Source organism: Acomys minous (genome assembly GCF_964271855.1).
Source record: "Acomys minous genome assembly, chromosome: 4".
Taxonomy (NCBI): domain Eukaryota; kingdom Metazoa; phylum Chordata; class Mammalia; order Rodentia; family Muridae; genus Acomys; species Acomys minous.
In genome coordinates, this window is record NC_140486.1 from 116,136,215 (window position 1) to 116,164,024 (window position 27,810).

General features: G+C 48.8%; 1 protein-coding gene across 4 annotated transcripts in view; it reads right to left on the reverse strand.

Annotated features, from left to right (window-relative positions):
* HDAC4 (histone deacetylase 4) overlaps positions 1-26,702 on the reverse strand; it is a 244,611-nt gene extending 217,909 nt beyond the window's left edge. For all 4 annotated transcript variants that reach the window (XM_084779888.1, XM_084779885.1, XM_084779884.1 and 1 more), the window contains exon 1: positions 26,457-26,702. The gene's annotated coding sequence lies outside the window, so the exon portion shown is untranslated. The remainder of the gene's footprint in view (positions 1-26,456) is intronic.
* Positions 26,703-27,810: the final 1,108 nt, after the last annotated feature.

Below are 27,810 nucleotides of genomic sequence, written 5' to 3' on the forward strand. Positions count from 1 at the left end.
GGGGCTCTTTACCTTTGCACTTGGGCACTTGCATTAATGGAGATGGGTACGCATTTATTTCTTCTGTGCTGCAACTAAAAAGCCAATGTTATCAACTTACTGTGGCTTCAGCTCTGTCCACTGGAACTCCATTAAGTCAGGTGCTTGTGCTTTCCTGACAAGTTTTCCATCTTTTTTTCTTGAGTATTTGTTTACATCACGTTCACACTGAAGCCTCAGGTCCCAAGCCAACCACTGCAAGGTTTCTCCTAGTCACCCTTTCCTCATTTTTAACACCTTTTTCTAACCGTGGGAAACCTGACTCCTACAGTATACAACATATCTCCTGGTGGTGTTCTCATACACTCACAAGTAGTTTCAAAAGCCTTACAAATGACAAACAGGTTCCTGAGGAGATGGCACTGTCTACTCTCCACTGTGCTTCTGTCCTCTGCACTCTGTCCACCCAGCCCCTCTTCCCAGCTGGGGGATATGCCCCAGCAGGAGGGCTGCCTTTGATGTCATTATGATGGGTCTACACTGTTTTTTCACATGTGAAGAGTGAGAAATAAAAATATATGGCTGATTCTGGTGGTGCTCAATTTTAATCCCAGCATTTAGGAGGCATACGGAGACAGAGCTTCATGAATTCAAGCCCAGTCTGGTCTACATAGCCACTTCCAGGCCAGCCCGATCTACATACTGAGACCCTGTCTCAAAAACTGAATAAAAATAAAATGCAAATACAGTACAAAAATATCTATAAAGCTAATTTTAAATTTCTCTTGTAGAGTTTTCATATAGGTTTCTCTTGCTAAAGAAAAGCTTTTATGTTGTAGAATCTGACACAAACCCAAAGCAAATAGTGCAACAAACCCAAGGCAAAGATTTCAACAATCATGAGCACTCTACCATCTTGCTTCATCCACACTGCCTAAAACCTAACTAAGTGTTGCAGGTGAGTTCCTCTACAATCTTATTATCCACTATAACCATTTGCTGGCTTGGGTTGTTGCTGTTGCTGCTGTTTGTTTTTAGTGCACTGCCAAAGGCATGTTGAAAATGGGCTTCAGCACCATGTACTCGGAATTCTGTTATAAGCAAGAAGGCTTTCAGAAGGTCTCCCCTTCTACAAGAGAGGCAAGGGCGATGGTCCTGGCCAGGGCAAAATCTGGTGGGGTCTGCAACAGTCTGTTACAACAGCACAAACTGGCTGAGGTCTGCCTCTAGAGCTGGAGAACCTGCCTCCCATTAACCGCACACCAGCCTCTAGAGTTCCTTCTCAGCCAAAATAGAGTCACTCCCTGGCACCACTGGAGACTGTTTCAGAGCCAGGCTGGGCCAGGGCCTGAGACCACGATCCCAGGAGAAAAGAAAGAAAGAAAGAAAAAAAAAAAAAAACCAACAACCACCCTGGACACAGAGGCAGAGGATTACGAGGAGAGTGAGGAGCTAGGTCCACTGTGCAAGCCATTTGACACAGATATGGGGGACCAGACCAAGGTAGGTCAGAAGACAGTGAGTGTGCAGGCCCGCTGGCCAAGTGCTCCAGGCACCACACAAATGAAAAGACCATGCCTCAAAGAGCCAAAGATGATGAGCAATTCTGAATAACAAGCACCTTCAGGACAACAGTGACAGGCGTGGCCACTCTGCTAACTGCAGTCTGACACTAGGCCCAAATGTCAACAAAGACATCTCTTTCTCTACTCTACTCCGGCTTTGTACAGAAGGAGTGGCACTGTGGCTTAATGAGCTAGGGTTGCCTGGGTTCTTCCCTCCTGCAAACTTGGAAATTCTGAAATCCTAGTTAGCTTGGCTTCATAAGAAGCCGGAAAAAAAACTTCAATTGAGCAAAAATCTTAGAAGCTATAAATCTTTAAGAGAATTTCTTTTAAAATCTTTATGAAGTTACCAAAAAGAGGTGTGAGCAAAGAGGGCATGTTCTGTCCCTTACCACACCCAGTGGATGGAGGAGAAGCCGACAGTTAATGACACCATCAAGCAAAAAGTGACTGGAGTACAGAGTAGCAAATGCAGATCATCTACAGAATACAGCAGGCCTGAGGGAGGAAGAGCAGAGTACCACTCTCGACACTGCCAAGCAATCAATGCCAGAGCAAAAGACATGGGAAGAACTGAAAGGTCTCAATAAATAAATAAACAAATAAATAAATAAATAAAATTAACTTAAATCTGCAAAGAGGGTTGATATACCTAAGTGTTTCTTATACACAGGGGGCCAACAGAGCATAACACTGAGAAAAGGTAACATCTATGTTACCATCAGATATCAGTAAATATCTAGAGCTAAATTTATCAAAAAGATGTAAAATGTGTACACTTTATTGGAAAGTATAAGTATATATATGTAAAATTAAAAGATTTAAATAAGTAAAAGAATATTCTATGTATATTGATTTAAAGGCCTAACAATGGGTCACACATCAATGTTCCCCCAAATAACTGTTATTCTATGCAATCACAATAAAAATTTAAATTAAGAATTTTTCCCTAAATTAACAAGTTAATATTAAATTTTACAAAGAAACACAAAGGACCTGAAAGGCTTGCTCTCTCAATTATACTGGTTTATTATAAAACTAACATTTAAATGTTAGGACAAGCCAAAGAACATAATATTCTAAACTAAAACCAATACAAACAAGGTCATCTGATAATAGCCAAGATCCCACTGTAAGTCCCAAGGTTTCAGTCTTTTCGAAACACAATGCTTAGGTCATCACCCATGTAGCAACCCATCATGAAAACAGGAGCGGGGTTAAAGACTCAGTCCAAAGACCACAGAGACCACTATTTTCTATAGTTTAAAAAAAATGGGGGGGATTAAGAGTTTCCATTTACTCAAACTAATCAGAAGAGGGAAAATACAACCACACAGCAGGAGAAGCAATCTGCTACAGAACATTCTACAAGACTGACACACAACACTCACAAGAAATTCCCTATAAGCCTGAAGAAATGACAACCCTGATTAAAAGGGGGAAGGTGGGGCAAGAGGTAAGAATAGGAACTTTACAAAGAGGTCTGTAAGCATTTGATCAACACATAAACAGGTGTTCTGCATCTATGACAACAGGACAGAGAAAATTAAAACCAAAACAGGGCAGGACTAACTCATTAAAATGTCTAAACTGTCTAAGCAAAGAAGCACTGAGTATTAGGCATGGTAAAACCGAAGCTCTCACACTCAACCTTCAATGTGTGGAGGACCCAAGCGGCCAGGAAACACACTCCCAGGTGACAGGAAGTAAGCCACCATGCATGAGTCCCATGGCCCTCGAATACATTCCAGGGCAGACTCAGCCTCTTCTTCAGTCATGCCCATGAAGACAGAGAAGTGGAGTGCTGACAGACTACTAGCCTAGCATGAACAAAGCCACAGATTGGATTGACCTCCAACACTGTAGAAACTGGGTATGATGGTGTACACCTGTAAACCCAGCACTGGGGAGCTAAAAGCAGGAAGACCCCAAGTTTAAAGCCATCCCTCAGCTTTGGAGGCTACATGAGACTCTGGCTAAAGAAATAAAATTAAAAACAGGGACATATCAACATTATCTGTGATATCCCCAAACTGGAAACCTTCCAGATGTTGGTCACATCATAGAATACTATGCAGCAAGAATAAAACTGTATCTTCTCATAGCCACAGACAGATCCCACTTATAGTGCTAAGCAGAAGCAAGCAGACACACATGGTTCGTAGTGGCTAACACCATGAGTATAAAATCTGTAAGTGGATAATACTGCTCTGCTGTCCTAGGACATCCTAGAGAGCAGTGTGGAACTGTGCAGGAGAGAAAGGAAGTGAGTGAAGAGCTGGTAACTGTCCTCATCCTTTGAAGACAGGCACCCGCAAGACCACAATGAACAACCCAAACACTCCTAGCTGCTGCATGCTCTCACACAGGCTGAACCTCATGAAAGCTTGGGAGATGGAGCTCAGCTCTTCAAAGACTACCTTTCGTCATGGAAGTCCAAAACAATACCCACTTGCCTATCTTGTCAGTGTGCACCTTTTACCTGGTTCTCTAGGTGGTGGGTAAACAGCTGACAGTACAGTTCTTGCCACTACCTTCCTACACTCTCCATGTGCACAAGAAGTCGGCCATCTCCCCCGGAAACAAACCTTACAGAAAGGAGGTGAAGGTACATATTACACCCAGAGAGCAAAGGAAGGCCTGATTCAGGATGATCAAAAATAACAGATGCATATGAAATGGTATAAATGTTTTGATTAAATGCTTAATCTAAATTTTATTGATTAAAATTTAAATAAATTTTAAGCAAATGTAAACTGCTGGCTGTATGATTCCTTACTTACATAGTAAGCATTTTGGTAAGCCCTCTTGTCCTCAGCAAATGAAATATGGGCTATAAGGGTTAGCGATTATGTTTTATAAGTGTGCCATTTTATGATAGATAGCTCCCACGCTGAGAGACTACAGAGTTTTCCCCATAATTTGTTGGGACACATTTATAGTTTACTTTCGTAATAGACTCCATACTTGAAAGTAATAAAATCCCATTTCACCATGTTCTAACAGGAATAAAATAAGGAGTACTTCACAAATCCACAAGCTGAGTCTGAACAAGCTGAGTGAGGCTGCACAAATAATACTGCACGCCTTTGATCCCACCACTCTGGAGGCAAAGGCAGGAGGATCTCTGTGAGTTTGAGGCCAGCCTGGACTATAGAGCAAGTTCCAGGATACAAGAGGACCCCATAGAGAACCCCTGTCAAGAGAGACAAGAGGAGGGAAGGGGAGGGGACGGGCAGGGCTGCACAGAAGGCATGGTTCTTTCCAATGTGCCGGATATCAGAAGATGAAAGTTATGATGAAGATGATGAACAAAGGCAGCACGCCCTGTCAGCATCCTTGAGGCCTGCCATCCTTTCTCCACACAAGCCCCATGGATCCTCCTGCTGATGGCCACTCTACATCAGAGTTACAAATGATGAACACTCACATTGTATGATCCATGTCTCGTATAAACTTCTTGGTAAAATAAACTCTTTAAAGGCTCAACTGGATCAAACATTCAGATGAAATGACACTTGTTCCCTTCACCTAAAAAATGAAATGCTTTTAGAGAAAGATTTTAGAGGAGGCCCAGATTTTTACCACAGGGCCCTACGGACTACTCAGTATCAAACTGCACCACACAAAAGAAAGGGTCAGGATGTCCCACGCAGACGGCTGTAATGCCCAAGGAAAGGCCAAGACTTACACAGGATCCCAAAGCAGGAGGCAAATGGCTCCAAAGCCTCACTTTGGGTTTGAAAGAGAATTGTCCCCTATAGTCTTAGGCATTTCAACACTTGGGTTTCCAGTTGTTGTTGGCACTGTTTGGGGAGATGTATGAGGTGCAGCGATATCACTTGGAACTCTCTTTGAGATTCAAAGAACTGATCAGCTTCCAGGTTACTCTCTCTGCTGTGTGGATGCAGTTAGGTGGTTTAATTCTCAACTTCCTGCTCCTGCTACCATGCCTGCAAAACTTGCTGCTTTGTTTTGCTGGCATGACGGACTCTGATCCCTCCTGAACTGTAAGTCAAATAAACTCTTTCTTCCGTAAGTTGCCTTGGCCATGATATTTAATCATGGTAACAAAAAGAGTACTTAATACACTCACTTAAGTGGACTAGTAAACATAGTGCCACCCTGACAGAGAACTAGGTACTCAAAACCAGTAACTTGGGGCAGTACCAGCCACCTGCACAGAAGCCTGATGTACAGAGTCACAGGTGGAAAACAGTGACAATAAGTTCCCATCTCCAACCACAGACACCACTTGAGTAGCAGTTCTCAGTGCACTCTGGAGCCTCTGAGAACCCAAAGCCTTTTCAGAGGGTGGGAAATAATTTCTTTCTTTCTTTTTTTCTTTTCTTTTGTGCTTCTCTGCCTAGCACCTTCCAAATGCTATGTGAGGACAGTCAAGCACACAACAGGAAAGAGAGCATCAGGGCATCAGGTTCTCTCTTTTCTCACCACAGCTCAACAGGCAGCCCTCATCCTAGGGTACCAGCAGTGTGCTCAACTGTTAGGGACTGGCCTGCTGCTGTGTATTCTAATGCTAATTACTGACTCAAGAGTTCCTGTATACCTGTCTTTGTTGTGTAAACTCTGCTCTACCTAATGCACAGTTAACTGGTTAATAAAGATGCTGACGCCTGTGATTGGGCAGCAGAGAAGTAGGCAGGCTTAGAGTCCTAGGCTTGGGATCTGGGATGGACTAGAAGTCCCAGGTCAAAGGAAGTGTGCCAGGAAGACAGACTGATGGAGCAGAAGCCACCAAGAGTCATCAGCTTGGCAAGTGATAGGCTTTTACGTGGGTTTTAAGAGTAGTAGGATTAGAATAACTCAAAACCTGCCCAACATAGTACCTACAGCTTAATAATAAATCATAGTCTCTCTGTGTCAATCATTGGGGAACTAACTGGTTAAAGAAAACTGCCACTGTATTAATTTCTTACATACATTATTAATTCTAATTCCTTTCATACTCCTCTACTTTTAAATGTACATGCCCATACTAGGTTATCTATTGTGGCTTAAAACATGGGCTCGTCACACAGACTTCTCCAAAACCCACATCCATCAGCCACACCTCCAGGACACACAATCACAGATGAACTCATTTCATCACTGCCAACCTGAATACAGACAGACTGCCCTCCAAGTCGCTTGCCATCAAGGAAACCTGTCTGAAGCCTGGGAGAGTGGAGAGGCCCATGCCCTGGTTCTGCATCAGTAGGGCACAGTGGGGCATGGAGTTGAGTAAGTGCAACAGGGGCAGACGATGGCTTTCGCCACAGTCTCTCCTGAAATGGACGCTGGTTCTCTCATTTCTAACACTCTGCATAAAGTGCCCTCTCTTACTGTCTGGACGACTCCTGAGAAGTGGCAGCCTGTTCCTTCTTGAGCTGCCCTTGAAGTTCATTCCCTTTGGAGTCAGCCTCTCTCATCTGTGTGACTCTGCATAAGCATCTTATTTGCCAAACATTTTCCAAAACTCTGATCTACTCACTGAATTGGTTAAAGATATTTTTGCCCAGTCTAAGTGGAATTCTTACTCTACCAACAGAGGTGTCTGGGACAGCTCATCGGACCTGAATGGATGAGGACAAAGCCCAGATGTATCTGAAGACCCTGAGGAGAGTTACATCTTAAGTGGGAACCTGAATCCATCTTGGATTTATATTAACAATTCACCAAACACTTAAGTGAAAACCAGAAAAATGACCAACTAAAACAAGATGTGATAACACAAAACTTAGGGGCATGCCAGAGAAGCAAGATGCTGGGGACAATGAATGACTGACAAGCTCCTACATTTTGCACATGAAGAACAGAACCACATCCCAGAGAAACCCAGAACTAAGCTAGGTAAGCGTCGAAACCTTCAGCCACAAGGCATCAACAGAAATCCCAACGAAGGACACTGCTAAAAGGGAATGACCATGATGACGATGACAAGGATGAAAAGCAAGCACACAAAATGTGTTACTGGGTTTCCCATCAGTGACTCATGGCCAGTGTGCCTGCTGTACTGGCTTCTGTGAGCTGAAGGAGAATGATTTGGATACAACAAAAATGACAACATGGCCACCATGGTCCCAATGCTACCTGCTAAGTAAAATGGCATGTTGTCATATCATGCAGAGTGATGCCCCCCCGAGTGAGTAGTCTACCATCTGCTCACAAAATCCCTGGGTCTGCAGCCTAAACAAGGCCCAACATCCTCCAGGCTCCTACTGCAATTCCTATGAGGTTTGGGGCCTAAGGCTGTCTTCTGCTGAGAGCTGCACACCTCCTCAGTGCACCCCTCTCCCTGAGTAAAGGAGAGCAACTCAGCTCCTGCTCTGTCTCCATTTGAAGACTCCACAAACCACACAGGGCCACACCCTGGTCAGCCCCATGTCCTTCATTTTGTCATGCCATTTGATAAGGGACAAAACTGGCAGTGGGTCCTGCCATGGCAGGAACCACATACAGAGAGGGAAACGTCTACAGTTCATCAGGGACATTACAGACTTTGCCCAAAAGCATGGCCAGAACAGAAGCCCACCCAGTAGACCACAGGCATGATGTTACCAGATTCCCTCTTGTGCTGCGGCTATAGCAAGGATGCTGCCTCCACAGACCATATAAAGGCCACCTCACCTGCTTGGTGTCTATCATCATCACAAGGACTTTCATTTTAAACAAACATTCTATGAGAAGCAAAATGCCTTGTTTCTCATTCACCGAAATGAATGGCGAGAAGGCACAGTATCAGATGGCACTACTCACTTTGGAGAAGCACACCAGAACTGTCCCTGTCTCTTCCTTCCCATCTACACAGGCCCTCTGGGCCTGCAGCCAAGACACAGACCTGGACCAAGCTGGGCCTGTGTGACTATACCTTTTCCTCAGTTGGCCTCAAAAAAAAGCACTGCCACTGGTGTGTGACAGCTCCAGGACCTGTGCTACTGGGAGAAGACAGCACCCAGCAGGTACCACAGCCAGGACAATAAGGAATAACAAAGGAGCACCAAGAAAGGAGACAGCACAAGGACAGGGATGAAGCAATGGCCTCCAAGAAAGGAAGGGGGAATGGGATGCCCTGCGGCCTAAGAGGCAAAGAGGCTAAGGGCTAGTCAAAGAATGGTGTGTATACAGCTGCCAGTCTCCACGCTGTGCTTCTTACCTGGAATGTGTCAAAGGGCTACTACAACAAGAGGCACAGCTACAGGGCCATGTCCTTACGTCCCTGTACAAAGGAAACTTCCTAATGTCATCTGCAGGCCCTTGAACTGCCTGCTCAACAGCTGTCCCCAGGCTGCCCCTGAGAGCCCAGTCTATCTTACTCTCCTCTCTGGGACGGCTCTGCCTCTGATAAAATGCTCTTCCAGAAACAAACTTTTCAGACCTCTAGCTCCACCCAGCTCCCAAGCTGTCCATCTCCCTGTCCACTCTCTCAATCCCCAGGAAAGACAACCTACACCACCCCGCTGATGACTCATGCCAAAAGCAATGAAGCTCAGGGGAGAAGCAGACAAGGAGTGGGAAGGAAGCAGTCTTGGAGACCTGTCCTTCCCACAGACAATTGGAGGAGCTAAAGTTGGGAGGCAGGAAACTCTAGGGATGAGGAGAAGAGAACTGAGACCTATCATTCAAACGGCACATGGGTACATCTAAAGAGTTTGGGGTAATCCTGGGGAAAAAACAACTCAATACTGAGGTCCCATTACAGGTACAATTACGGGAGCCCTAGTCATAAGCAGACTGTCTGCCAAAAAATAAGAAAGCCATCATGATGACAGTATAAGGGCTAGAAGCTCATATACCTGAGCAGGCAGTATCCATTCAGTGTCCACCTGCCCACAGGGCTGCCAGCTGCCTACCTCTTCCAGGCTTCTCTGAAAAGGGCAGTCCTAGCTTTGTCCTCCAGATGTGCTCCCTGCTGTCCAAGAAAGCTGAATCCCTGGAGGGGGTGCTGGTGGTCCAGCCTTCAAACCACCTGCTCCAGGATGGTATGGTCAATGGTATTCTGGGTTAGCTGTCCTCCCAGCTCATGGTCTCGTCACCCTCACATTGTCTTCACACCACCTGGGTACCATCCCCCAAAAGTCTCACAGAGCATCAAGCTGAGAGGGCTCAGCTGGGCTGGGCCCTGACCCAGGCTCCTCATCTCCAGACCCATGTGATGGTTCTCTGCACTGGGAATTCCAAGTCCCCTAGGGACCAGCTAACAGCACCGGCTTCATCACAGGTCATTGAGAACAAGCAGTAATGATGTCAGTGAACAAGGTCTGGCCCTCTCAGAGGCACTTAGGATGCTGGACAACTGCAGGCAACTCTTCAAGTCTAGGCCACATGGTAACTGCAGAGGGAGGACAATGCAGACCCCAGGCTTCGGTAGTCGGGAGTATGGTGAGGAGTCACTGGCCCATCTACTATGAGTTTACTGGGCCAGAACCAGGCATGAAAAAGGAGGGCATGACCCAAGACAGAGACAGTGCAAAGTCCCAACCTCTGACCCCTGCACACCAAGGCCAAGAGCTGAGTTTGATTCACGTACACAAAGAAGGTAGACAGCCTGATCAGGTTTGGCGGTTTGGACCATGTCAGCAAAGAGTAAGGGTAAAGAGGTACAAGCGCTGCAGTGGCCCATGGGTCTCATTCTCCAAAGGTACAGACTCATGCGAACACATGTGCAGACACTAAATGTACTTTGCAATTATACAGTATGTTACGTATTATTAGCTGCTAAAGATGAACTATAAATTACTCTTACGTATCACATATTCCTGCTATGTGAATACCTCTTAGCGTATATGTCACACCAGTTGTACAGCATACGCTAACACAGGTCTCATCCCTTTTTATTTTTTAGGAGTGAACAAATGTTTGTGGTCGGCATAGAACCAACAAGAATCTCCATTTTATAAGTCACCCACACTTCAACCCTACCATAGCAAGTGTACTTTGAACTCTGGGAATATTCTGTAGTTGGTTTTATCTGTGAACTGATGCTACTGAACAGTAAGTACACCTTCGAATGGGCAGAGGCAAGCTTCAGAGTTTCTAATTGTAAAAAGCGACCTGCCTGCACAAATCTAATGAACTGTCACATTACTTGGTTACGTGGATTCGTTTCACATTCCCTCCTTTCAGAGCCATGCTGCCGGCCTCTTCTACTTAGCCTTCAAAGCCCTCTTCAGAGAACAAGGAAAGGCACTCATGAAAACTTCCCAGTGCATAGTGACTGGCACCTTCATTAGAACCTGCAGGGTGCCAAGGACGAAAGCCATGTTCACATCCCAGCTACTGGTAAGAAAACTGATGACAAACAGCAGTCAACACACAACACACACATCAAGGTGTGTACATGTATTTACAGAAATTTAACTGTCACTTGGACATGGGAGAAATGTATCATGTCATGGTGAAGAACATGATCTTGGAGCAAGTGTGACAAGCCACCACCTGACTGCAATGGAAATGTGCAGCCTAGGAGCTGCAGGGCCAGACCAAGGACTCTCAGTGCGCTGTTTTGCATATTGTAAAAATGCACTGCAGTTGAGCAGCCCCTTTCATTCTGCAGCTACTACCACACAATGCGCCTCTCTGTTATCTCTAACTGTGTATCTGACTGCTCTGCTAAGAAACTGAAAGTTCTGGCAACTCTAGACCCATTTTTCAAAGCTTAAAGAGATAGAGAAATGAGAAGAACGGAAAAGGAAAAGATAAAGGTGCACTTCATTCAATTTCCTCGCCCCCAAACTAGATATGATGCGTGTAACTTGTCCCCAAGTGGTTTAGTCTCTCTGTGCAGCAGATCCACCCTCCTCTATTGCAATGTCCTTTGCTTCTCATGCTCAAGAAGTGCTCCTGTCAGGGCTTCTGAGGCAGCATTTGGGGGTAGTTAAGTGGCACAGCCATCCTGTGTACTGCAGGATGCTCAGCAGCCTGGCCTCAATGCACCAGAACACAAACGCAGCTTGTTATGACAACCCAGACTATTAAATGGCTCTAGAGGAAAGATGGGTCAAAAATGCCTAGGGATGAGACCCCTCCAACAGACTCAACCCTGAGTGATACAAGTCACCACACACTGTCCAACATGAAGACTGGCTCAGTGACCACAGCACACTCCACAGCAATAGAAATTACACAGGCACTGTGTAATTCACTGTGTAACACTGTGGCTTCATACTAGGACCCCAGTTTCCTGTGTTCTTTCAGTCTGAGAACAGAATCCCACCACTGGCAGCTGGCTGCCCAAGCTAGGCATGGTGCGCACCCACGGAACAGATTAAAATTAGGCACCCTAATTATTAAACTGTCACTGTAAAAGCCGGGAATACCATTTTTTAAATGAATAGGAGAATTAATGGATTTCTTCATTTGCTTGCATTTGTGCTACTCAGCCTGTCTTTTATTATCAAGGCAGTCATAAAAAATGCTTCTGTCACATATGCAAATTAAATCATTAGTATATCCCAATTACAGTAAATGCTTATTTGTATTGCTGATCTATTCTTTCAATTTAGTTCCCTTAATATTAATGATATTAGAAATGCTTTAATAAAAATACTTAGGCAATCAAGAAACAAAATTCTCATTATATACCTTTCTGATAATATAAACGGAGGGAGGACCACCCAGTATAACCCAGGTGGGCCACCTCACAGAAACTGAGGATAAACCCCAGAGACACAGGGCCCTTCCCTCTAGGTGGGTTTGCCCGCTCCTCCAAAGGCCCCCACAACAGCGACAGGTGAACCAGAGCTTCCCAGGACACAGCCCAACCCAAGTAAGAGCTTCCACTTTATTCTAAGGCCACCAGAGAGGTAACTCTGAGGTTAGCATATCCATGCTAAAGACACTTATCTAACAACACATTTATTTCCTCTGGTCCTGCCAGTACTCAGAAGACCCCTGGCTCTTAAACAGGTGGAACCATTTGGGCAGAGCAGGTACCTTGTACCCAAACCCTCCAAGAATCTCAAATACACAGCAAGGGCACAATCCATGGGTAGAGCTACAAAGACAGGTTCATCTCAACCCAACACACCATAGGACTGGGCAGTCAGTTAAACTGAGTCTTCCCTGTTTCAGATGAAATATCACCTCAGTCTGCCCAGCTCACGGCGCCCTCCTGGGACAGCTGGGCTAAGAGGCTGACCCCATATACTGAGAGGAAGAGAAGCAAACAGAATGGCAGCAAGAAAGCAGAGGATGCGTCTACGCCCACACAGTTCTGCAGGGTATGCAGGGGAGCCTGATCCCTGGGTGAGCAGCACCCATCTCATCCAGCAAGGACAGGAACAGGAACCACAAGGGAGAGAAGCTGAGACCAAAGCCTCTAAGCAGACGCTAGGGAGCCAGACACTGGCATCAGCGCTCGCCAGCTCGTCTCTGCAGAGGCTGAGTAACAGGGTGCAGTGTACTACCTCTTCCAACAACACCCTGGACAGGGAGAGAGAAATGACCCCAGGGCACCTTTGACCGTGCTGCTAAAAGCAATCTGCAGCCAAGGCAGCGCTGAGACACGCAGGTTCTAAGCCTATCAGCCCTATTAAGTGTTCTTAGTCTGAGATGCCTAGCATACTGGGAGGGCGCCAAAGATCCACAACCCCTTAAGCTATAAGCAAACTCGAATTTGGAAAGTTTTTAGCTCCTCTCTGTGGAGAAGCCGTCAATAAAAAAGAACTACCCTTCCAAGGGAGCGAGTGCTGACTGTGAGGCTGGGTCTGGCTGCCTCATTCCATACTGGCACACTCCCGGGGCCCCTTTGCTTTTAGCCCTCAAATGTTCATTGTAGTAAATATGGACAAGGAGCTGGGCGTGGTAGTGTACACATGCCTTGGGGAGGCAGAGGTAGGCAAATCTCTATGAGTTCAAGGCCAGCCTGATCTACAAAGAGAGTCTAAGACAACCAAGGCTACACAGAAAAACCCTGGCTGGGGAGGGGGGTAAATATGGACAAGGGTTATTCTTAAACAGTTTAAAATAAACTTCCATACTCATGAAGCTATGGACCAAGGACCAGGAAGCAGAACACCAGACATGGATTAGATTTGAGAGAAGTGTTTCCTTGTTTGCCCCCTGGGTTCCCACACTGTTGGGCATAGGAGCCAGTGCTGGAGGACTAGTGAACCCAGATGTGGGAGAAAACAAATACTACATGGCTCACACATATGTGTGTACACAAGGATCCAGGAGTCTGACTTCCATGGGGTGTGCCCTGTCCCTCTCACGATCTCTCAGAAGTCAGGACTCACATGACTAGGGCTCAAACACCCCCACCCCACAGTGGTGGGGGGAGCCCTCTCTCCAGCACTAAACAGGCACTGTCTTCCAGTTGAACTCTGCTGCCTCCAAACCTCACTCACACCAAGAGGCAAGAAAGTGTCCTCACTCTCAGTACTCTGGGGCATGCAGGATAGCTACTCTCAGAAGGAGGAAGTACCCTGTCCTGGAGCCCCTTCAAGTCCAAAGGCAAGAGGGACGTTGGCCACCTTCTGCAAGCTTAATGGCAGGAAAGCTCAGTCCCAGCTCAGCTCAATATGGAGAAGGTACTCAGAGGCAACCTATTCCAGCCTCAAGCCTTGGGTTCCAGGACAGGAAGAGGTAACGTGACAGGCCTTGGAGCCCCAATCCACCACTCCTCATAATCCACAAGAGGGCAGGCAGCAGGGAAGGACGATGGTCAGTACCAAGAAAGCAAGGAGGCTGTGACACTGTCACTGGAGTCAAGAGTGGGCTGCCTGCCCATCAGAGGCAATTGGACAATCACCTGTGCTCTGCCCTAACAAGCCCAAGGCAAGAATTCCCAAAGGCCTGGAGCAGGAAAGCCCAAGCAGGGCCCAGACAGTGTATCCACTGAGGATACAGGGAGGAGCCTGCAGAAGGGGGCTGAATGTAGCCAGAAGAACCCTAAAGACAGGCAGAAATTAGTGTTCTGATCCAGACAACAGGAACCATGGAACATTTGGGAAGACTGGCATGACCAGGGCTGGGGGGTGGGGGAGGGGGAGGGGAATGACAGTACAGTGTAACAAGCAGAAGAACTGGAGGTTAGGGTTTGAGGGGGATTAGGCTCAAGCCAGAAAGGCATCCCTGCAGCAACCACATGACAAGTCAATGTCATAGCACAAGTGGGCCAACACCAAAACAGGAAGTTAGAGGGACTGTCAGTTCTGACATGGAAAGAGATGGCACCAGAAGCAGAAATAACAGCAGGACCACCAGGACTATATCACACAGTCCTGGCCACAGGAGGACCCAGGGAACACAGTTTGAAGCTTCCTGGGAAAAGTATGACGTTAAAGTAAATTCTCAGACACCACTAGCAAGCCAAGCAGAAAGAAAGCCTAGGTCCCCTGGATGATTCCAAGACCAAAATGGACATCATGGAGTCACAAGAAGATGGAGGGTAGAGCCCTCCAGGCAGAAGCATCCTCCAACTTCCAGGGTTATCCTAGCAAGCACTGAGAGCACAGCTATGCCTGAAAAACTAAGAGGAACACCCTAAGGAAAAGAGGTCAGCCCTAAATTTAAGAGTAACTCCTGGCCTAGCTCTTAAATCTAGAAGAGCTAAAACCAAGGCCCAGGCCCCTCAGGATGGTGGCCTATCCCTCCAAGGCTATCTGATGAGATGACACTTAGGACTTCTGCCCTCAAAAGGGCTGCTCAGTACTCTTAGCATCTAAGGAGTAAGGCCCAGCATCTCCATACAGAGAAGAAGCTGGGTGAAGACCATACTCCCTACGCAAGAATCTCAGCATCCTAACGCTAAACACCATCACATGCACAGAGCCTCCAAAACGCCACAGGCCCTCAGTGGTGACGAGCAGAATGAGCACTGGCTGACCCTCAGGAATCAACGAAAGGAACCTAAATTCATGCTGGCGATGGACTCCAGTGTAGAGGCGTGTGTGTGTGTGTGTGTGTGTGTGTGTGTGTGTGTGTGTGTGTCTGTGTCTGTGTCTGTGTGTGTCTGTGCGTGCGTATGCGCGCGCACTGAGTAGGGCTATGTGCACAGGTCTACGTGTTGTATGCATATGCATGGGGTAGGGGCTTCGTTCCCAGAATGGACATAGAGTCAAAGAAAGGGAAAGGGGAGAGAGGCTAACAAACAAGGTCACCTGCCAAAGCAATTGCCAAGCCCACAGTATCAAGCAGTGGTCAAAGCACTCACAGCCTTCTCCACAAGGCCAGTTCCTGCCATCCACAGTCCATATCCTCAGTGTGCTCTGCCTAGGAACATAAGCCACCAACGCAACCACTAAAAGAGTCTTCCATCTTGCCTCCCCTGTCAGAATCCTGTGCAGGGCCTGTCAGTGTCTCTACGGTAGGAATGCTGTCCACACTAGGTATAGCACTCGAAGGCTAATGCAGCTGCTGCCTCCCTCCACACACGTCTCTGTGGCTAGCCTGTGCTCTGCTGCCAGAGATGTGATACTTGATCCTCAGGCAACTCGGCCACGGCAAGATCCCACCACTCTGGTTGTGCAGACAATAAAACCGAGAGGCCAAGCAAATGGCTCACACGAAACCACACCAGATGCACACCTGGCCTGTTTCTCAAAGTCTAAGCCCCTCACCACAAACTTTAGCCACCAAAAGTTAGACCTGAGTGAGCCTTGCACTTCCAACCAAGGCACTGTCCACCCCAGTTAATATGAAGGCAGAAAAGGCACAGGCTCAGAGCAGCTACAACTTGAACCCATGGCCCTCACCATGAAACTTGCCATGCTAGGAACATCAGCTTCTTCAGTGGTAAGCTAGAAACAAGAGCATCCAAGCCATGGGGCCTACGGGAGCACATGTAATGAAGCACTGGGCCTGGCCCATGCAAGACTAAAGAAGCCTAGCAAAACATGGCTGGCCCCATGCATATGGACCTCAGAAGGCAGTGAGGCTAATTCCTCTGATGCTGGGACAAGGCTGGGGGCTGGGCTGCCAACCTCTGTATTTTGCCCAATAACAAAAATCTTCAGAGGCAGAATTTCTCTTATCCAAGCTGTAAATGAACAAACTGGGGTCAGGAGGCTGGACAGCTGACCCTGTGGCCTCCCACAGGCTAGAGGACCTCAAAGCCCAGGCTCTGAAGGCCCTCAGTCTGATTCCAAAGTATATTCCTTCCCCCAAACTCTCTGGTGCACAGCAGGGGATATGGATCACTGCCTGAGTCTGGGCTGCATTTGTATATGCCTTCTCAGGAGACCTTGGCACCTGCTCCCAACTACCCCTGGCAGGAACTTCTGCAAAGCATCCTCAGGCAACTAATAGCCTTAAGGACCAGCCACAGAGCGAAGCTGGCTAGTGATTTGGAAGCTCTACCCTCTGGGCTTTTGTGCAGCCCAGCTACTGGGGCCCTGATCTGCCGTCTGCCTGCCTTTCTGTTTACTTAGAACCCCAGCCATGAACATCTACATCACTGGGTTGCAATCATACTCCACAACATAATCCTTTCCACCCTGTGGCACCACTACACCCATGTGGAGGTATTGAGTCCCTCTCTGAGATCATCTGTGTTCCTGAGTTAACCAGTGGGGAAAGACTGAAGCAGGACCCTGTCTCTGCAAGAGGCTAAGGCAGCCACATGTACTCACCACTAGAGAATACCACCCAGGCCCTCCAGTTGACCTTGCTCAGCATACTACACCCCCTAAGCAGACCATTCTTCCCTCCCAGAGATCATATGAGACTCAGTTCTGCAAAGTGTTCAGCACAGCTGGTGCTGAAAGCTCCAAGCTCTCCCAAGGACTGCTCCAGAATGGCCGCAGAGCCCAAGCTCCAGGTGCTCATGACAATGGCAGCATCCCTTCTCTTTCCCTCCCTTCCTCCCTCTAGACAGCAGCCATTCCCATAGGCAGAGGCTGATATCCTAGCCAGTTTCCGGAAGAGGCAGTCCAACACTGGCATTTAGGCTTAGCTACTCTGTGCAGGCTGCCTCCTCGTGGCAGTGCCTGACTCAGAAATCTTATAAGACCAAATCCAGACCAAGCAGCATGAACTCAAGACTCTGCTGAGGCAAAAGATGGTCCTTCCTAAAGGGTGTGCTGTAAAGGAGTAAAGGGAACACTTAGCAGAGCCCCTGTCGCCAACGAAACTGACTCTCTTAAGACCAAGTGCAGAGGGAAAAAATCTTAATACACTGTACAGAAGCCATCTCCTCCATCTGTACGTTGCCAAGTGAGCCAGTCAATTTCCAGAGTACATGATGTCAATGTCCTCTGTATTGCCATGGAGAGGCCCTACCCAATAGAGAGACCATCACAGAGTCCTTGACACTCGGAGCCACCATGTGCTCCCTTTCAGGCATCTCAAAGGGACATCACTTGATCCCCTACCCCATGCTCTTTCTTTCTTCAGGGGCTACCTGGGGCAGCAGCATGGAAGAGCCCCATGGAGCAATCCCATGGAGTATGTACATTGGAGGTGCCTTTCTTTCCCTCCACAGGATCTCTGTCCCTCACTGTGCCACCAGAAGCTGTTACATGAGCACAGCACCGATATCCTGAGTGCCCTGTCATGGAGCGTCCCTCAAATCACTGTCCCTTTGCCCAGGATGACAGTGATCCCTGCTCCTATCAAGGGGGACCAGCAAAGAGTAGAAACCACCCAGATGCGAGGAACAGGGAAATCTTTAGCAACTGCACGTGTGCACAAGACCACAAAACAGCTCTTTTCCACAACACCAGGTAGTTTGCTGGCAACAGAGACGTATCATAAAAAGGCCATCAAGCCACCTCCATAGCCCCTCTTGAAGCCAGGGCAGCACTACTGGCCCAGGTACACAGCACACCAAAGAGCTCTATAGAGGCACTGGCAAGACAGCTACAATCATAGGCCAGGCCCTGTCTGCAGGTAGGGACTGTCACATTCACAGTTGTGCCCTGAGGGGCTCATGGCATTTCAAAAGGAACTATCCTGAGTCCTTAGTATCCACAACTACATAAGAGTCCCTTCAAGGACAAAGACAGATAAATCTTGCTCCCAAATGACACTAAGGTCCTGCAAGGAGGCCTCCCAACCATAATTCTGACAGATGTAGAGACACCCTAAGCTGGCAGAGATCCTCAGAAAGTCCTGCCATTGCATTAAAGGCCTGCTCCTCCCCAACACCCCTGCAGGTGACATGTTCTGCCCTTCTCCCTATTCCTACCAGAGAGGCCTGCCAGCAGAGAACAGTGGGCAACATAAGGTTAGGGAAATAATAAAAAGATAGCTAGATGAAGGCCATTTGCCTAGAATCTCCTTTGCGTCTCCTCTCCCTCTATCCTACAGATAGATGGCATGAGATGCACAATGGCCATGCAATGCCAGCCAGGCAAGGAAGTCAGAGAGGTTAAGCTGGAGTTCGAATCAGATTTGACTCATCACTCATGCTCTGTCTCCATCACCCCAGAGCTGTGGAAAGTCAGCTTCAGAACCACTATCCTACAATACAGGCCATGCATACATCCCACACCCATAAGAAGCCACCCAAGGAGCCAGAAGACAAGGCACCTCAGAGAAGTAAAGACCCATTGCTGGCCTCCTTGTTGTTCTTCTAGCTATATTCCCACTTAGATTCAGAAAATCTGTCACCAAAGTGCACCCGAATGATGATTACATTCTATTCTGATGGAAGAAAGAAAGCTTCTTCTTTGAGAGGGACTATTGACTAACTCTAAATCTCAACACGGTCTTCCACAAGGCCCAACACTGTGGCTTGCTCCATGCCAGCTGCTGGAGAGAACAGCCAGCCCTGCTGCCTGAGGACTTCAATGGGTACCAAAGTACAGATCTCTCAGGTCAGTTGCCACTTCAACTGCAGGAGACATGGAGGCTGCTGCAAAATGTGCAGGGGCAGTGAAAGTGAAAAGCAACAACCTGCTCTAGAAAAGGAACTCACCAGAAAAGTTCACTCATCAGCCCTGGAAGTGTCCCTCCAGCTCAAGGTGGCAAAGAAAGACCAACACAGGAGCTGCACAGAAATGTCCCACAGTAAGGGGACAGAGACTACCAATGCCAGTCCTACCTAGTATAGACTTCAGAGAAATACCATAGCAAAATGGGCCTCATCCACTGTAGCATTTACCAACTTCTCCCTAAGCTCTTTAAAGTCCAGGGCACCTCCGACCTAACTGGCCAACTGTACCCTCTGCTTACAAGATCACAGAGATCTAGCCTGAGTTCGGAGGTGAGCATGCTTTGAAGGGTGCTCCCTAGGCAGTACAGAAGGGCAGGGATTATGTGTCCTGCCACGCTCTACTGATCTGCTAGCTACCACACTACTGCAATGGCATGAGCCAACAAGCAATGCCTTATAGTACTGGGCTTTGCTGCAGACACTGATGTCAAGGTGAGAGGTTTTCCTCCACTGGTTCCCAGCATCTGCCCTGAATAAGCTTCTTCTCTAAGAGGTCCTGTATAAGCCACAGAGGAAGCTCTCAGCAGCACCACCTAAAAGAAGGAATGAGTTCCCTCCCCTCAGCCTGCAGCTCCAGCCTCAGAGTGGAGTGACCAAGCTTGACACAAGGGCCCTCCGTGATGGTGTGTAAATGCTAGCCCTAGTACACACTCTGGTGAGAGCCCAGGCATGCCATGGGCTACCTGGGAGCTAGTAAGATATGCCTCAACACAATCTGGAGAGGTCAGGCACATCAGCAACAGAGATAAGCATAGGCATAAGAAACAGAACCGAGGGGATGCAGCCACATTAGACATAAGATGACTGCACTGCAAGGCACAGCAGTCCTTCACAAGGCCAAGTCCCCTGCAACCAGCACAAGAACACCCAGCTCTTCTCTGCTCACACAAGCCAGGTATGCGGTCCTTGGAACTGGGCCATTATCCCACCATGAGGGCCTTCCCACCCTGATGCAGTCCCACTCAGACTCAAAAAGACCACACCTATTCACTATCAAACACATGCCCCTTCCCCAACCTACCTGAGCCTCTTACCACCCCAGCCACAGGGAACCCTTTTGGCCTCCCCGCTTCATGCTTCACACAACCCTGGTTCTTGGAATGGCAACCTTATGCACCTGTCATATGTCTGTTGCTCCTCCTAGGTCCCTATCTGCTTCTGTGTTTCTTTCCAGTGGCCAGTGGTAGGCAGGAGGTTTAGGATCCTCCAGACCTCTGTGCCAGCCACAAAGCAGGTGTTCAACGGAGCCCCACCTCCTGAGCCTATTCTGAACCTATAACCTCGGCTTGTGTCGCAGGATGAATACTTAGAAGTAACAGATCCATGAAACATATTCAGGATCTTCTTCAGCACCAGAGACTAGGGCTAAGAGAAAAAAACTTCTGCTTCGAAAAGAACCACTCTAGCAGAAAGCAGCCCGCAAAGCCAATGAGGGAGCCGCCATTCCCTACCACTAGGACAGCACTCCCACTTGGAATGCTGCTTCAGGGTTTGAGGCCATAGATGATTTATTGTCTCAAGCTTAAACATCAATCCAACAAAAGCTCTCGACTCGCACAGACAGAATACTTCATAGACAACAGTAAACTAACAAAACCCAACATGCAGTTTTAAACAGAGCAGACTAAAATGTTTATGTATGCAGCCATATCAAGGGATCATGTTAAAATTATGAGGTTAAGTAAGAAATAATTAAGTAATGTTACTAATTCCAAATTAAAACAAACAGGGAAAATGCCTTTAACAGGAGCAGCAGCTTGCCACCTAGAATACCACAGCCCCCTCCACCCACCCAAGGGACAAGCGGGGCACAATGGCCCATTTGCTACTTGGCAGCTGTGTGTGTAAGTCCTTTCTGCCTCTCACTCCTTGCTCTATCACAGAACCCACTTCACTTGTATTTACAGATCTACTTAACAGCATGTAATCTACAAAATCAGGAGCAAGAAGTTCCCAGATAGATGCTGGGGGGGGGGGGCAGTTAACAGGCAATTCCAGAACACAACAAGTGGACAGCTCAGCCCACCCAGTCATCAGTGCCTGAGCTGCCATATACCAAGCACGAATCAGGCATGAGGTGCTCCTGGCCTTCTGACTCCTTGAAGTCTTCATCCAGCAAGAAATGACACTAAACAACTAACATCACAATAAGCTAATGAAGAACATGAGAGAGGAATAAGAAGGCCTTCAAGCTAAGTTGAGTGGAAGACTAAGCTAAACTGAGTGCATGAACTGAAGGCCTGGGGAAGACAGAGGCAGCACGGGAGCAGTATGTGCAAAGGCCCCGGCCAAACAGGACCAAGAGGAAGCAAGAAAGCAAAGCAGGCCCGAAGTGAAAGCTCAGCAATGAGGCAAACAGCATGAGTGAAGCCTGGGAAGCCAGAGGCTAGGACCCACCGGCTTTCTGGGTCTTCCAGAGAAGCCTTGACAGGATTTCCTGCACAGAGTGGTCTCTAGACCTGCTTTCGCAGAGGTCAACTAGAAACAGCCTGCAGCACGGACTGCACTGGCGCAGAGCAGACCCAGGCTAGCCCCACCTGGGAAAGCTTAGTTAGGAGTGACTCAGAGCAAGTCTTAGATTCCTCTAACGCTACACATTTTCTATCAGCTTCCCAAGGACCTGCCTATTCTCCTTTGGAAAAACTGGAGGGGTGTCAGTTATTTTAATACTACCATTACACCATTTACATTTTTTAATACTGCAAAAATGAAGAACCAACACCAATGAGTATGAACACAATGAAAAGTCCCTTATACCCCATTTTCCTGCTATCCCAATGGCCACCAATAAACACCTTGGGAAGGCCAGTCTGCAGAATGCTCTGAGCCAAATGCCTCTGCATCCCATGCACAGCGTGATCCCTGCAGCAATAAGGGTACCTACCTTAGAGCTGCACTTCTGCATGTACTTGGGCGTCAATGTGCTCACTACAGTCTCTCATTAGAATAAATTCGAAGATACAGAACTGCCACTTGAATGAATGGCCATTTAAATTCTTGATACTTTCCTTAAGATAAATTAAAAATTTTGTATGATGATGTATATTGTTCTCTCTACAAAACAAATGTGTAATACCTAATGCTCACACTGTGCCCCCGTCTAAGTATGTGTTAGATATAACTTGTTAAACTCTACGAAGCCATACAGAACAGGAATCCTTATCACAGCCGTAGGTGTTTGTTATCAATCTCACTACAAAGGGCACAGATGGAATCTCCTCTACACTGGGTTATTAGCTAGGCTCGGTCTTCTTAGCTGTGGAGATCTGCCTACCTGCATTCCTTGCTAACCTTGCAACAGGGATGCTTGTCCTTTTACTGTTAGCTTGCAAAAGCTCTTTATATACTGCTCATTAATCTCATAAAGGCCAGATAGGTTACAAAGTCTTTCTCTTGTCTCTGAATCTTGGTTATGGGGTTTTTCGTCAGAGATGTTTTCTTCTGTTAAATCTGCCAATATTTTCTATTAAGGTTCTGTCTTGGTTTCAGGATGAGAACACTTGAAAGCTGTAGGTTTTTTCAGTTTGTAGCCCTCAGATATCTTCTTCCAATAAAAATTTCCCATGTAAGTGACAGACTACCAGTGAACACTAAGCAGATCTGGTTGAAATGAACGGAGACCACAGGCTGTCTTCTGCCATCACCACCTGCTCCCAGACAGACAGACAGCCTTCTTGGAACTTCTATAAAGACCCACGCAAGCAAGGGACAGAATGTTAACAACCACTGGCTAACCTGACTGGACTGTTCTGTTTTCAACTTTTGTGATGCTAGGGATGGAAGCCAGAGCCTTTCAGAGCCACATGTGGCCTAACCCCATACACAGAGACACAATGTAAAACAACATGAAGATGCTCTCGTTACTTCCACAGCTCCAAGGACAAACTACCCAACACTACCCTAGAAAGGTGTTCCAAATCATCTTCTCAAAGTATATGTGCTTGTCCAAACAACTCAACAGTACTGACCTTCCACAACAGGCTCATTCTGGCCAGAAGCAGAGGCAAAGAAGAGGGGCTTAGCCTTTGGGACTCTCATACATCTATCAAAGGGTCACCCATCTCTTGTAGCTTTGGGAGCAATAAAGGCGACCTAGCTGGAAGGTGCTTCAAGAATGGTCCATGGCCCTTATCAGAAGTTCATTAAACACTGGCTACTGATTTGTGTGACCTCCCTGATCCAGGGAGGACACTCTGATCTACTCAGGAACTTACAGGGTTCTAACCTGGTCCAGCTACATGGAGGGTCTCAGTGGAAACCATTTGTGTGGACCCTAGTCTGGCCTTCCAGGACATAAGGAACCATGTCAAGGAGGCAGGGCAGTAGCAGAGCCAAGAGCAGCTGCAGATGCCAGCCCACATTCCATCCTAAACAAAGCCCATCCTGCTCACTCCCATATGCCCAAGAGCAAACAACTGACCCATCCTGACAGGAACACAGCTCACTGAGTTCTGCAGGAACGGACTAAGGTCTGTTCAAATGCATCAGCCTTTCTGACTCTGCCTCTCAGTCATTTGAACCTTGAAGGTCAGGGTCACAATGCCCAGAGTTGGCTGAAAAGCAGGACACATGATGGTCACTAGAGGCCAAAACAAAATCATTCCAAATATCTCTTTGGGGCCCCTACCCCAGGTCGGACTGGGTGACAACCAGTGAGACGTGAGCTCAAGTCCGGCTTCACCCTCTGAAGCCTGCACATTCACCACAGGGCCCCAGAGACATCCGAAACTCTGGTCCTGGGACTAAGCTCCACCCCACCCCCAATCTTCCAGCACAGCAAGTGTCTCTCATTTCTGCCATCTCCCTGGCTCCCTACATCAGGTATTAATGTATTACTTATGGCAGCTTCTGAGTTCTGAAAAACCAGCCGTTTTCAATAGAAAATGGCATGGACAAGGCTCGACAGGAGTGATGAAATTTTCTTCTGCTCTGGCAATTAGGACGGCACAAAGTCGCCTTTCCTTTGGTGCCACCCCCAACATCAAAGGATTGGAATTCAAAGCCATTCATGCTGCATTGAAACCTCACAATGAGGCTGGAAAATGGAAGTCGATTACTGGGCAAAAATATGCAGTAGTTAAAAGGAAAGAGTTATAACGAAATTAAGCTGCAGCAGCCCCACGATGTGTGGAAACTTCCAGCACTAGAGCCTTTCTGGTAAACATCAAGAGGGGCCTCCTCCTAACACAGGTTTGAAACCAAAGTCAAGCTGGGTGCCAGGAGCTCCATGAAGGCAGAGGGCCATATTCTCTTGCCCACTTCATGTAGCAGCAGCCCCTAGGCTTCTAAAAAGGTGCCATCTGAGAGATTTCTGTGTTGCACATCTCTCTGATGCTACTAACCACAGAACATTCTTGCTAGGGCTGCTTTAGCCACATCTGTCCTTGGTCCCTAGGCCTTGCAGGCCTGTTCGCAGGCCACAGTCATTTCTCCAACTCCCCGGGGCTCCCATCTCCCCTATCAGCAGCCAGCAGACCCCTAAAGGGGGCAGTGTTACCTCTGCCTTCTAGCAAGCCCAGCCTCCTTTGGGTGATTACTGCTCTTCAGGAAGGCATTTGATCTTTAGAAGAAAAGCCAGAACACAGAAAACCATAGAAGTCTTACACTGTGTCGGGTGTGTGTTTTTAAAGGCATGAAAATACTTCCCTCCCACACAAATGGGGAGTTCTTCTGGGGAAAGATGCCACAGATCCCGAGGAGTGGCAGATCTGGGAAAGCGGATGGGTCTTAAAAATAGACAACTAAACCTAGACAAGAGCTGAAGCTACCTGGGGGGAAAAAAAGGAATTTTAAACTAAACCTCACATATTTTTGATATTCAAAACTCCATTCTGATGAAACTTCTAACTGGGTGGCATTTTGCATTTCCAATTATAATGGAGTAATTGTGTTGCCATAGAGACTGCAAAATTCTGCAATAACTTTTGCTGCCTTGTAACTGCTATCGTGTATATTTGTGTACAAGCAGCTGAGTTTTCTTAATTCAACCTCCCTGCCTCTCTGCAAGCAGCATTACCCGCCCCCCCAGCCCCCGACACACACACACACACACACACACACACACACACACACAAACACACGCACACACCACCACCACCTTTCTGGCTGGATTTTGAAACCACCACACTAGCTTTCATCAAGCCAGTCCTAAAATAATGCACAGAATTATCAGAAGCAATTAAAACTCCCGGCAACCACGATCATATCATCGAGGAAAAAGCGAAACCAGGTCAAGGTGCAAGCCGCTAGCATCCCCCCACCCCCACCCCCACCCCCCACCCCCAAAGTGCGACAGGGCCAGGGTTGTTTTCTTTAATACTCCCAGGCCTTAAATGCTTAGGTGGTTTGTGGGAACAGGCAGAAAAGCCTGAGCAGAGAAAAGCAGGGGGGCAAAGTGACTACACAGGCCTTTCCTCCCTCCCCGAGCAGGCGGAGCGGCTCTCAGAAAGCAATTAGGTAGGTCTCTACAGTAATGCAATTAGGATTTAGTTAAGAAAGTCATTAGTTCTAAAATAACTTAAGTTTAATTTCTGCGACGCTTTATTTGAAAATCGTGTCACAGCAGGTCAATTTACAGCATGCAATAACCAAAACACTGCTATCAGCGGCTGCAAGTTATTAACAAATTCTCGGTGTGCATTAAAGGAGAACACGGGTTCCACACCCGGCCTTTCCGACCGACTCCTGCGGTGTGGGCTACAGCCGTGCCTTCGGAACCCCAGCTCAGGGTGGACACGGGGTCGTCTCCCGGGCTCGCCGCAGCTCCTCGCCAGCCCAGCAACCGTCCGGGCCCAGCCGCGGCCCCCGCCCCGCCGCCCGCCGCCGCCGAGGGGCGTTTTCTGCAAACTCACAGGCTGACAAAGTTACATAAACGCCCCGGCCCCCGCCCCCGCGCGCCCACCTGCCCGCCCGCCGGCGCAGGCCGCTCTCCCGCCCGCCAGCCCGCGGCGGAGGGCCCGGAGGCCTCGGCGGGGCCGGGCGTCCACCTGCCGCCAGCGACCGGGCGGCGCGGACAATGACGGCCGGTGGCTTACCGCGGCGGCGGCGGGCCGCGTCTAGCCCTGCTCGGGCGCTCCGAGCCGCATCTCCTTAGCCTGCGCCGCCGCCGGCGGGCGGGCGGGCTCGGGCGGCGACGGCGACAGCAGCCGCGTTGAGCGGGCCGGGCGTGAGGCGGCGCAGCGACGGCGGCGGCGCGAGCAGGCGCGCGGGCTCGGGCTCGGGCGGCGGCGGGGATGGTGCTCCGCGGCGGCGGCCCCACAACCTCCCCTCCTCATTCACAAAAAATTGACCCACGTTGAACCATGATGCTGCTCCCCCTCGAGCGCAGAGCCGCGCGGGGATAGGCCGCGCCCTACGCCCGTCAGGCACTCCAACCCCGCCCCCCCCGCCGGCGGCCCGCCAGCCATTGGCTGGAGCGGCCTTGCGTCACCTCCCCCCGTGGGCCCCGCCCACTGCCTGGTTTCTAATGAAGAAAGCGTCAATTACGGCTCGGCCCCCGCCCCCAAGAGTTGATCTGCCCTCCCATTGGTCCGAGAGCCCTAAGCCCGCCCCACAATAGCCTAACAACCAGCCCCACTCCGCGGGTGCAGCAAAGAGGCTCCGCCTCCGTCCGCCCGCTAGCAAAACTTCCGAGCACGATTGGCTCGCAGCATTGTCAATTCCAATGAGCGGGGCGTACCGAGGACTCTCCAGGCGCTAACTTGGGAGCTTCGCTGTGGAGAAAGAGCAGGGAGCTGGGACGGATACTGACTGGAGCCGTGGCCAGACCTCCTCGGCAGCCTGCGGCACTGCCCGGGTCAATACGGTGTGCCTGAGCTCCTGTCCCATGCTCCGAGGGGGCGCGGAGGGGCGCACACTGAGGCAGGGGCCCGGCCAGGCCTGGCTGCAACCACCATCTTGGGCAAGGCACGGGTCACGTGGGCTGCGTGCGGGGGACGCCGAGCCCAGAGGGAGTGCGCAGGCGCGGCGGACCCCGCCCTGCCCCGCGGCCAGCGCGCCGTTCGGGGGTGCGGTTCTGGCTCTAGGACCTTTCGTGGCCGTGGGAACTGGGGTTGCAGGGACCACGGCTATTGCGGAGGTGTAAGCTCTGGGTCGTCGCCGCCGCCGCGTCCCTGTTTGCTGAGACGCCCCCTTCCTCTGGGCCTGCCTCAAGTGCCTAGGATTGGCGTTCCCGGATGTAAATGGGCGTGAAAGGCCACGCTTTGGCCGGTCCTGGCTTCAATCCCTTTGATCAGGAGAGAAGTCCGAACTTCTCATCCCGTGTGCATGGTATTTCCAGAATTCCACGTCCAGTACGGAGGAAGAGCATCTGGTCCACCATACGTGACCTGACTGGTGGCCTAGGGTGCCAGCCTGTTTAGTAGGCCTTGCCTTATAGGAATTCGAGTA